At 34.7% G+C, this 9,155-nt stretch overlaps 1 protein-coding gene across 4 annotated transcripts in view; it reads left to right on the forward strand.

Moving 5' to 3' along the window:
- Window positions 1-952: 952 nt before the first annotated feature.
- The window catches only part of LOC107679714 (protein kinase C and casein kinase II substrate protein 3-like), a 50,517-nt gene continuing 42,314 nt past the window's right edge, over window positions 953-9,155 (forward strand). For 3 of the 4 annotated variants that reach the window (XM_016475344.1, XM_016475349.1, XM_016475350.1), the window contains exons 1-2: window positions 953-1,361; window positions 7,174-7,239. The gene's annotated coding sequence lies outside the window, so the exon portion shown is untranslated. The remainder of the gene's footprint in view (window positions 1,362-7,173; window positions 7,240-9,155) is intronic. The other variant, XM_016475346.1, reaches the window with a different exon arrangement.

The raw sequence follows: 9,155 nt of genomic DNA on the forward strand, positions 1-9,155 counted from the left end.
AATTTATTTAATACACGAGTTTCACAATTTGAGTTGAATTACTGAAATAAATTAACTTTTCCACGACATTCTAATTTATTGAGATGCACCTGTACTTATTTGATTGACAGCATATTGAAAACATGCTTATTTCAAAATTTGAAATGTCTTTAATGTGTGTAATTTGGTTAACTGGTATATTTTACATTTGTTGATATAGGCCTATGTGATTTATGAAATAGCCTATTAATTTTAAGTTTAGTGTCATTTATAAAAACCGATTTTTTAAATTATTATTATTATTATTTTTTTTTTTATTTTTTTTTATTAGTGTACTACGGAATGGACAAGGCTTTCTTCCCCCTCATAAATGCCAGATCAGGGCAGGTTGCCTTGTGTTTAAAATATTAGAGATGTATTGTATTATTCATTACAGATACATGTATAATTATTATTGATAATAAGCAGTGTTTTTATGAGTTTTTGTGCCCTTTTTTATTGTGTTTCATGTTTTATATTAGATTTAAACTGATCTGAAAATTAATAGGCTGTTTAATGGCAGGATCTGCTGTGACAACTTACCCCCATACAGTGTGATAACATGACCTGCTATGTATTTAACGGAATGTACACGGCAATAGCTATGAATGTCCGATAGCTTTTTTGGACTGAATGGTTTGTCTGTTATTTGCATTGCGCTCCTGTCAAAAAGATGGTTGTGATGAGAAATGACATTGAAACGAGTGAGTATTGTCTTCTCAGCCTACAGAGGGCGCTGTTGCTCTTATTATTACTAAGTGACTGCAAAACCCTAAATTATTATTTATCTTTAGTACTTTAATTTTAAAATCGTAACGAGACCTGTTATATAAAACCCTACAAGTACAAGTACTAAAATACTATAATAGCCGTTATAGCCATAATAAAAAATAGCCGTTAGTTGTTTGAACCTGAAAGGGTTAACTCGTGTAATTGGCTCAATGGGCATAACGCGGAGCCCCAGCGTCTAATTTCATCCGTGAAGACTCCTCTCGTACGCGCCTGCTGCTGTTGCTGGAATAAACGCTATGAGTTACTGTCGACGATGGGCCTGCTTTCTAAAAACAACCTGTTGAAAGTGTTTCTCCTTGACCCTGCCTCCTGGTAAATGTTTATGGGAGATATTATTTCGCCGCTCGGTTGCCATGGCAGAAAGGGAAGGTGTCTGAGCGGTGTCAACTTTTCTTCACATGGCGCCTTTCTCGCTCTGAACGCAGTCTGCATGTAAATGTATTGGAGATAAACCGCTTCACATCGCACTGAGGAACTCTGGGAGAGTTTGACGACGCAGGACATCGAGTGCATAACTGGTTTTTGCCTGAATAAGAGCAAAACAACAACGAGTAAGTAGATTTCAGTATTAGAATCGGTTACTGTGTATCTCTGTGGTGCTTAAGTGGGCACATTTTTACCTCAAGTATGTGTGTGAAGGGTATATTTGTCCAGGCCAAAACACGAATAAGGGGATTAAACAAGTCCGCTTGTTTAATATGTTGTGTGCCACCCAAAGTCCGTCTAACATCCGTTTCCTTTGACACTACAGTCATACAAATCCCTTGAAATTTGAGGAGGCTTCACCCTTTGCTATTTGAAGAAAGGGGCTAATGTCTGCAGACTGCTGATATTAAAGTTACCTGTATTGTGATTAAAATAAAATATAAATGGGTGTTTCTTTAAATATGGGCACCTTGGGCCAGGTGGTTTTTGCAATATAAACTCTTAAAACACTTAGTTTGTCCACAGCAGTGGACATACACAGGAGAATATTTAAGTAATTTTCCCCACTGTGTCATTTCCACCACATTTTAATTTATGTATAGTGTCCAGCAATGTTACATGATCTCTTTTGGCTAGCATTTTATGTATCCTAAATATACTAAGTTACAGTTAAATCATATTTTCTCTTTCCCCCCTTTTTTTTAAGACATCACATGTCATATTTCATCTCAAGTATGCTCTTCACAGTCAATGTATCTTGGTAAAAATTACACTATTAGTACTGAAGTACCATTATTAGTACCAGTGCTTAGTATTAGTATTATTTGCACTAATAAAAGTACACTATTAGGGCAAAATTGTTGGTTGTTTTGGAAATGATGCTATTATGTGGCAAAATTCAGTTGATACAAATAATTTTCATAAATATAAAAATCATTTGTTTCACTAATTGTTTGGATCGTTACCGTTTTAAATTTAATTCATGTTGATAAATGGGTGTGGAACAAGGTTAAATTATACATTGAAAAGTAGCTGCATAAAAAGTTCCCATGTGACCGTCATATAATAAAATATCAAAAAGTTGAAATCTGTTTAAGTAAAAATCAACCCACAGGACTTCAAAAGTTGAAGCAACACCCAAATAAAATTAGCCTATATTCTGAATATATAACCTTTTATTTATATAAAAATGTGTCCCACTGTTTGTGCTGGCAGTGTCAAACAGGATCAAGTTTCAGGAGAATTCATTTGTTTTGTCTTCTCACTCCAGATTATGGATGAATGGGAATGGCTTATAAGAATGTAACCCTTATTTGCTGCTTGCATAAAATAGTGTTTTTGCAATTCAACATTCAGGTACATCTCCTTTTGTAGAAAATTGTGTCATTGTATCTCAGATGAAGGGTGGTGGAGGGCCTAATGATTAGACTGCCAGTGCAGATATTCTGGGTTCAGTGATGTATGGTCAAGTTGCTTTGGATAAAACATGTCTCCAAAATGTTAAAGTGCAGTAAAAGTTAAATCCGAGATTAGACTGTGAGTTGTTTTGAATGCGAGCCCAGGGCTTCATGCTCTTTAGTAATTAGGGTTCCGCACTTTTAAGCGAAGAGGGTTAAATTGCAGATCCGTGAGAGCTCTGGTGATCCCATTCAGCTTTCTTTGTTGTGTTCCCATGAAGTCTTATACCTAGATGTTTTTGTATTGTATTTATTGCTTTGTTCAATCACGGAGACCTTTCATGGATGCTCACTGATCTTAGACTAAACTCACGTAGGGAACTATCTCTGTTGTTGTGCGGGGTGCTGGAGGACGCTGGGTGGAGAACAAAACTGCCTTTGTTTTCTTCATGCCTACACAAGGACCCAGAGTTCACTGAGCCTTTGAGAGCAGGGCTATATTGAGCTTTCCAGATGCCAAATTCAGGATTCTTTGACAGATCAGTGTTCCTGGGAAGATGTGTGGAAGGAAGGTAAATGTGGGGTTTTAAGTGAAAAATGGTCACGTGCGTCAGATCTTTCAGACTAGTGTGGTGTCATTTTGGTCTAAATAGGCTTTCTGAAAATTTGCGTTATGCTTTTAAAGAAATGTTATGCAATTTCAGTAAAATTTTTTCGATATGCTGTTGAAACATGCAGAGAAATATTAAAATATTAACATGGAGAGGTAGGGCTGGGTTTTGACAAGTTTTACGATTCGATTCGCATTCACAAGTGCGATTTGATTCGATTACCAATTTGATTAGATTCAATATCGATTATTTTGGATACATATCAGGTAGGCTACAGTAGGCTACATGCCAAATTTTCTCAAGGAAAAAAATCTCTCAACTAATGCTGTAAAATATACATGAGAGTCAGTTGGTACTACATTATAATATTGAAGGTTAAAATTGACTGATTTGTGCTGTACAACTGCTTAAATTGCACTTAATGAAGTTTTTATAATAATTAAGTTACAATTATTTAAGTTAGTTTTTTTTAAATATACACGTTTAAATAGTGGCTGTCATACAAACTTGGACGGATTTATTCAAACATAAATAAAACATTAAAAAAACAGTAAAAAAATATAATGAATGTTATATGGTGCATATATTTAGCAAAATGCCCCTCTCTACAGATTATTTTTCTGGCTGACTAACAAGTTTATGGTCACCGAATATGCTTTCTGAGGTAAATGTGATGTTGCATGAATTGTTTACAAGCTGTTATATTGACGTCTTTGCGTGGCTGAAACACTGATTGAGCGATTACATGAGACAGGATATGGATTGTAAAGTTGTACTCTTTCTTTTTACTTACCTTCGGATGTTTAGTCATGTTTATTTTATGCTGAAACTGGTATTAATGTGGAGGAGATGATCAGTTCACGTCTGTTGAACTGAGGCGCTACAGCGATCTGTCACTCCACAATAAACAGCACCAAAACGGCATTTATTGTTTGAATACTGCAATACAATGGGCATAAATTGAAATCTGAGACTTTGTTTCATATTAAAAGTACCAAAGCTCAATGCTTATTGCGATTTATTGGATGGGAGGTCCCCTTCAATGTTCCATCCATTAACTGAAAACAGGCTAGAATAATCGATTCTTGGGATTTAAGAATCGATATCGTTTCGTAAAAATGAGAATTGAAAACGGCATTTATTGTTTGAATACTGCAATACAATGGGCATAAATTGAAATCTGAGACTTTGTTTCATATTAAAAGTACCAACAATGCTTATTGCGATTTATTGGATGGGAGGTGCGCTTCAATGTTCCATCCGTTATCTGAAAACAGGCTAGACTAATCGATTCTTGGGATTTAGGAATCGATATCGTTTGGTAAAAATGAGAATCGATTAAAATCGAGATATCGATAGTTTTACTCAGCCCTATGGAGAGGACCCTTAATGATTGTGTGTCAAGGTCAGTAAAGTAACTTGTCCTTTTTGCGATAAAGGTTAGTTTGGATTGTAAAATGTCATGTGGTGCAACTCCTCTGTAATTTAATATTTATGAATTAATAACTGATGCAAAACTATACGTCTAACTTTTGAAATGCATATTAAAAATTGGTAGTTAAAGTTGGTAATTTTGGTACACTGAAAAAAACTAATGATTCATTGAATTTACTACATTTTTTTAAGGTAAGTGGTTGCAATCAGTTTGTTTTAGCTACATTTAAATAAACAAATTTAGTTGACTAACTTTTAACATTTGTTTTTAAATGTAGCTGAAATAAATTGTTTGCAACCACTTACCTTAAAAAAATGTAGTATCATTTTTTTTACGTGAATATATAACTTGTTTCTCTTTCCATTTGTTTAACTTGATCTGACTTTTGTTTAACTTAAATCTTCTGAGATTTTTAAAAACACTAAAAAAACAAAAAGCCAATAAAATGTGAAGAACAATAAAATTAAAATGAAAACAGAAAACATCAAATTAAAAATGTATTCAAAATATTAATAAAAACTCTACAAGTACATTAAAATATCACTGCTTTAGAAGCACAATGACCTAAGATATCAAGTATTGTTTTCTGATGAATGCATCAGAATTAGTTAAAATTTGGTAGGTCATATTTCCCAACACTATTGCCAATACATAGGCTAATAAACGTTTCATTATAAATGTTAACTTTAAATTATTTTAAATAAATATCATGTGAAATGTGCCACATATTGTGTATATTGACATTATATGTTCTGCTAGCTCCTCTGGTGTTGAGATTTTGTCATCCGTATGAGCCAGTAATTTTCCTCACATCTGTTGATCTTTTTCATAAGCAGTAAGTCTTCTCACAGACTTTCTGAAATGAGCTTAAGGCACAACATTTACTTGCTATTGTCAGTCATCCATTTATGAAATTAGGCTATGGTTCCCTGTAAAATAATCCACTGCTTCTGTCAGTTCAGTCCTGCTGCCCTGGATATGTGCCATGAGCTGTAACAGTGGGCCTTTTCACGCTTCATGCAAGTGCTTCCAAATCCATTTCATAGTCTGATAATTTCATGCAACATTTTGGCTCTAAACATTCTGAAGAATAAGGAGAATATGCTAGAACTAAACAAGGTGTCTGGGCGACTGCAGCCTTGTTTAGTTGTGTAGGAGTGTTTAGAGGAAGTCCTGATGAGGTGAGGCGGTCGTGTGCTCGGGGTCTAATTAGAGCAGCGTGCCTGAACCTGACAGCAGGAATGTGCTATATGTCATAGGTGATGTCACATTCCATACTGGGCTTCATTTTGGAAAGAGAACGTGTAGTCTACAGATGCTCACAGACAGAAGTGTGATATTTTCAGTGCATGTTGTGCATTTGTTGTTAAATATAAATGTGTTCCTTAATTTTTAGCAAACAGTCGTGCTGCTTAATACATATGACATTACTTGATACAACCATTGAAAATTTTGGGGTAAGATAAAAAAAAAAAACTTTTTATTTGACAAGGATGCATTAAAGCTAAAACATTTAATGTGTTATAAAAGATTTCTATATCAAATAAATTCTGTTCTTTTGAATGTCCTACTCCTATTCATTTAAGAATCCCCAAAAAATCCACAAAATATTAAGCACCAAAAACTCTTTTCAACATTGATCATAATAACACTCATTATAGGACCACCAAATCAGCATAATAGAATGGTTTCTGAAAGATCGATCTTATGACACTGAAGTCATGAAAATTCATCACATGAATAAATTACATTTAAAATTTTTGAAATAGAAAACAGTTATTTTAAATTGTAATAATGTTTCACAATATTGCCTAAATGCAAGAGAATTTTTTACAAGAGAATTCTTGTTTAAACATTAAAGAAATCTTATTTATTCCAAACCTGTGACAGATTGTATATATAATCTATATTTGCTATCATCAGACTAATAAATAAATATATCAATGATATAATTGTTCTCAAAAACTGACATGTAGTACTATTTCAAAATATCCTGAAAGAAATGTTTTATGGATCGTATTTGTGATGTTTGTTCATCATCAAAAATATTTACTTATCCTTCAGTATTGTTGGTAAAGCAGTTATATTAATTTTTAGTACAAAAATTTTATTTAATCTATGAAGTTGTAAAACTCGATCTTTTATGTGGTAATTGTGCCACAGCTGCTGTCCATAGAGCTTAACTTATATTAAACCCGGGACATTCCTTGAGTGAGGTGTTGACTTATGGCTAGGTCAGGTTTGAGGCCAGTAACACATAGCCGAGGTGTTTTCCAGTGTCCTCATGATTGCCTCTTCAGGTCTTCTATGTGTGGCATTTCACTCTCCATCTCAGAATGTGCCACCTTTGAGTGCCTGGGTTTATATTAACCTGCTGCTTTCTTTACCGTACTGCCATCTTAAGAGGACCAGGAGACTCTTTCTGCTGCTTACAGTACATCTTCTCTGGCTTACTAAAACCTGACAAAAGCCTAACATCATCTTCCTCTTACAGGGCCACCGAAGAGGCCGTTTTCTTGGGCAAAGCACCACTAATTTCTAACATTCTCCTTTGTTTGTGGTAAGTTCCTAATTTTAAGCTTGTTTCTCTCTGGTTTTGCAAATGTTACTCTGCATTTCCATATATCTATCTATGCCATGTGTGAATTATTCTGCATCTCTTTTAGTGGTCGACCAGTATGGGTTTTTCTAATGTTGATGTCTAGATGCCGGAATAATATAATGCCAAACAAGGAAAACATTGCTGAAATGAAAGCTTATTTTAAACAAAATTTATGAAAAAAGTATATATTGACACGTCTGTTGGTAGATTTACACAATAGTGAAATGTCCCTTCATTAACCAGAGTGGGCAGCTTTACTGTATATTCCAGTGCGCTAATCTCAAAATGGCCAAATATTGTGCGATTAATCGGCGTGGCTGAAATATAGGTCACTGATCGGTTTACAATTTGAGATCATTTGGATTGCATGATTTCCCTCATGAGAATAATCTGGCCTTGCTGTTTGTACTGTCTTTCTGGCATTTAGTTTCCTCTAACCATGTTGTTTGCCAGTTGCAAAGGAGTCAGATCTTGTTGGAAAAAGTATGCTTGGATTAATGGGCATTTCTGGAGTTGATATATTGTAGACGCTCTGTAGACTTGTATACATTAATCAGATTAATGACTGCGAGTTTCCAGCAAGGATTATGAGAGCTTCAACCCCTCCTTCCCATGGCCTCATTCTGCTCAGACGGAAGCCATTGTTTTCATGGGTCTGTGGTAACAGGTTATCCAGTATTTGTCATTTATTTGCTGACTTGGCCCACGAGTCAAAGGTTTCTTCTTCTTGTGTATCACTGGGGCTGACATGCATTTACGCTGTTTGCGAAGGTGTGCGTGTCAGAGAGATCTGTGTGTGAGAGTCATACAAACAAATGCCACATGCCGCAAGTTATAATTTTAAAGCCACATCTAACAACTAGAGTAAATGCCCCTCTATTCGGTTCCAAATATTCTGACATGTACTGCACAACTTTTGTTAAAGGACGTTGGCACATTGGCCAGATTTGTTTCCAATGTCGCCTTATCGGTGTAGTTTACCCCAAAACGAACACTTTTACTCGCCTTAGTTTTGCTTCAGATCTGTTTGATTGTCTTTTTTTAAACGTAAAACGGAGATGTTTTGCAGAATGGTTATGTTGCTCTCTTTCCACACAATGAAAAAGTTAATGGGGAAGGATACTGTCAAGCAAAAAAAAAAAAAAAAAAAGAAGAAGAAAAAAGCACCCTAAAAGTAGTTTGTGCAATATTTCATATCTCCTGGAGCTTTGGTGCAGTCACCCACAGAAAATATTACTTTAAATGGTTAACCCTTGGTCATTTTAAACCTTAGTTAAACGGAATCCTGGGTTATCTTGCTTCGAATTTCACACTGCTCATAATTTACACTGGGTTTACAATTAATCCTGGGTATTCATACACTGATGTTTCACACTATACTAAAGCTAGGCGATATGGCAAAAAAATAAAATCTTGAATTTTTAAAATCTACGATTTTAAACTAGTCAACTTGAAGATGTAACTACAACATGATTCAAGTAACGTTTTCTTTATTAACCCTCTAGTTAAAGAAAATTCTATTCCAAGTGCACCACACTTGAAGTTGTCAACATGTTGTAAATGTTAAAAAAATCACTTGTTAAATATCATTGCAGAAAAGTTGCATGAACTACAACTAATTGTAGCCTACAAACTTGTCTTATACATAGTATATGTTCAGAAATAATACAAGGAAAATGCTTAAAAAAATTCTCAAAAGTCAAGGTAATTAAAATTCGAAATGACTGAAGGTAGTCCAATAGACTACACTGTAAAAAAAAAAATAAAAAAATGGTACATGACTGGCAGCTACAGCTGCCAAACAAAGACCGTAAAATTAAAGTAAAATATTAGGGCTGCACGATAAATCGCATGCGATATTTAACGCGCATCTT

The sequence above is a fragment of the Sinocyclocheilus anshuiensis genome, unplaced genomic scaffold (assembly GCF_001515605.1).
Source record: "Sinocyclocheilus anshuiensis isolate Anshui unplaced genomic scaffold, SAMN03320099.WGS_v1.1 scaffold224, whole genome shotgun sequence".
NCBI lineage: Eukaryota > Metazoa > Chordata > Actinopteri > Cypriniformes > Cyprinidae > Sinocyclocheilus > Sinocyclocheilus anshuiensis.